Here is a 3,511-nt window from a genome sequence, read left to right as displayed (position 1 = left end):
GGAGACTGTAGATATCGCAGCAACCTCGGCTGCGGAAACAGAAGACTCGGCGTTGCTGGAGACTTCGGAGAGATGCTGCTGAACAGGTGCGGAGACAGGTTGCTGGTACAAGGGGATCCGGGATACGTTACCCACGTATCCACGCACAAGTGAGCGAAGGAAATTCTTCCTACCCGCGCGTCGTGTTCTTCGCGAACCGGGATCACGCCCCATTCACCCAGAGTTTTCTGTACTAACAGACAATGCTCGGAAGGATAAGCGGCGGTCCGCTCTATCGCAACTCTGCAAAGCTGAGTTCTATACTCCTTCGAGGTGATGGGAAGCTACCCAGTTGTATGGAAGAGACACGTGGAAGAATTCGTTGTTACTGTTTGTATTAAGCGCGAGAAGTGGTATTTTGATTTAGTAGATATAGGAATTAGTAGATATGGTATTAAACTCAAAACTAGATGTAGTAAAATAAATGGAATATATTCTAAGTTAAAATTATACAAAGTTGAAATTATTCTAAGTTAGAACTAAGGAAATAGAAATACTAGCGCGTAGCCTAGACCCCACATTGAGGCGGCTAATGGCTCGAGTATAAGAAATGGTACTGGAGGATTCGACTCCTCGGGCTGGAATCTCGAAGTAGACTGACTCTCTGGAGTCGCGTCTCGGACCTCCTCGGTTCGCGAGGCGCTTCGGTCGCGGGCGCTCGTAGTGGGGAGCGCGAAGTCCAGCGAGTGGGGACTCGCGGCTCGTGGTGGGGCTAGCTGCGCGTGTCGTTGGCGCAGGCGCGTCTTAATATATAATCATATACCTACGGACTTAGAATTACGTGTGTGTTGTGGTGTGTTACAATATGTGTCATGAGTACTTAGATTTAGGATTATAATACATGTACATAGATGTAATATATGAGTTAAAAATAGTATACAGGGTCTGGCAATGTTGGTTCCCTAAACTGGAACAGTCCCCATTCCGGTGACGGGCTGCGACTTCTTCCCTCTGGACGGAGTCCTCGATGCGAGGGAGGCGGGGATGCTCGTAGGTGCGAGCGAGACAGCGTTGCTCGTTGGTGCGAGCGAGACAGCGTTGCTCGTTGGTGCGAGCGAGACAGCGTTGCTCGTTGGTGCGAGCGAGAAAGAGGTGTTCCTACGTGTGTGTGAGCGCGTGCGCCCGTGCGCGCGCGAACGCTGCTGGTTGCTGAATCTGCAGGCGTGTACGGCAGGTTGCCTGCGTGCAGGGGTTGATGCTGGAGGCGGTGAGGAGGCTGATGGGTGGCAGGCGCTACGCCTGACGTCACACCTCCCCCCATTGAAAAAGAATTTCGGCAATGCCGAAATCTCTGGACTGTGTTTGTCTGAGCGGACAACTGCGGATGGATTACTCCTTTTCCGTGGCTCTCGTCCTGTTCTCGTCCTTGTAGATGCGAATGCATTGGATTCCGCGGTTGCTGCGGATGCTGTGGATTCTGCGGTTTCAGCGGATTCTGCATCTTCTGTGGATTCAGCGGATTCAACGTATTTTGTTGGTTCTTCGGATTCTGCGTGCGCTGCGGATGATGTGCGCTCTGCGGCCTCTGCGTATGCTGTGGATACTGCGGATGCTGCGCTGCTGGTGTTCTGGCCTTTTCCTGTGTTGCTACACTGCTGGCACTAGTCACACTTTTAAATGCGTCTTTGGGTTTTGCTTTTACACATAGTTCGTCGTGATTTTCAGTTTTTAGATTAGCGGTGCACTGAACACTGTCACTGGATCTGTCATACGTGCATACGTTCGCTCTCACAGTTCTCGCTTGCAGCCGTTTACAAAGTTTTAACTTATTGGTGTGTACTATCTTATGTCTACCCTTAACGTTAATTTTGGCATTGTTATTATCTAGAATTTCCAAGATTTTATATGGCCCGGTGTATTGAGATTGAAACTTGTGCTTCAATGGCTCTCGTAGCAAATATACCCATTGGCCTGCTTGGAAATTCTGTACATTCAGTTTTTTGTCGTAATAATGCTTAGCTCGGACTTTAGCTCCATCTAAGTTCTTTTTAGCGAGTTCCTGCGAAGTTCGGATCCTATCGCTTAGTTCGTCAAGATAATTGGCGTAAGATTCGTTCTCGGACGTATCTTGAAAAGGAATTGCTGAAGGAGGCCTGGCGATTTTACCATATACGAGCTCGTACGGTGTGTAGCGTGTGCCCTCGTGCGTGCTCGTATTATACGAAAACATTGCAAATGGGAGCCATTTTTCCCAATTATTACGATTGCCGATAAACTGTTTCAAATATTCCGCGAGTACATGATGAGACCGTTCTACAGAGCCATTAGTTTGAGGGTGGAAAGCTGTGGTTTTGAACTGTTGAATTTTAAATCTTTTTGCTATTGTTTTCATGAGTGAGTTAATAAAATTTGACCCTTGGTCCGTAAGGATTCCCTTAGGACATCCGAATTGGCAAATGAAATGTGTGATGAATGCGTCGGCGATATCTACCGCTGTTGTGCGTTTTAAAGGAATGGCTAAGGAATATTTTGTTAGTAGACATTGTATAGTGAGAATGTTAGTAAAGCCGTCTGGTGTTGGAGGTAAGGGACCCATCACGTCCATGGATATTTTTTCAAAAGCGGTGCCGGGAGTGTCCGTTAGTGTCAATGGTTGTCGTGTCTTTACTCGCGTTAACTTTTGTCTCTGGCATTGGTCACAATTATCGATATAAGCTTGTATTTCGGTTTTCATATTGGGCCAAAAATGCCACTCGCGAATTCTAGAATATGTCTTGTTAATTCCTTTGTGGCCTCCGAGTGGCGTGTCGTGGTTTTCGCGAATTATGTCGGTTCTACGTTCCGGTGGTGGAATTTGAATCAAGCCTTGACAAATTGTAATTTGTACGTTTGTTTCGTAGAAAAGATCTAGAAGTATTCTTTTTATTTGAGAGAAAGGTACCGTGTCTATTGAAGCTTGCGAAATACTGAAAGTTTGAATTTGAAGTTCTGTTACGGCGTCATACAGAGATCTTAGTGATTCTAGTAAAATTTCGTTATCGATTGCTTTTCTTTCATGTTCAGTTACAGGAAGAGCGATTTGGAAATAACCGTTATCAGATTTTACTTTAGCTCTTGCTAAAGTGATATGGTCCTTGTGTTGGAAAAATTTTCCTGATTTTTGTAACTCGAGGGCGCCTCTGTCGAAAGGGCGGCCTCCTTTTGTTATAAAACAAACTAGATTATCGCGTCGTGCTGCTATAGAGTCTCTAGTTGTTACGAATACGTGTCGTTGTCGTACGGGTGAGTCGGTGTCGGCGGTCGGTAATTCAGTGGGTGGTGTCGGTAAAGTAGATTTTTCTTGTTTCGTCGAAGGATAAGGGGTATTGAGACTCTCGGAAGAGGATGCTGGCGTTGGCGGTGGAGCGGTTGGAATTGAATGTGAGGAGGGTCGTCGGATGTCGAAAAGGTCGTTTTCAGAATCAGTGGAATTGGAAATTGGTTGCACGGTTACAGGATTACGAGATAAGGCGTCTGCATTCATATTAACTTT

This window comes from Xylocopa sonorina, unplaced genomic scaffold (genome assembly GCF_050948175.1).
Source record: "Xylocopa sonorina isolate GNS202 unplaced genomic scaffold, iyXylSono1_principal scaffold0161, whole genome shotgun sequence".
Lineage (NCBI taxonomy): Eukaryota > Metazoa > Arthropoda > Insecta > Hymenoptera > Apidae > Xylocopa > Xylocopa sonorina.
Note: the sequence above shows the minus strand (reverse complement) of the source record.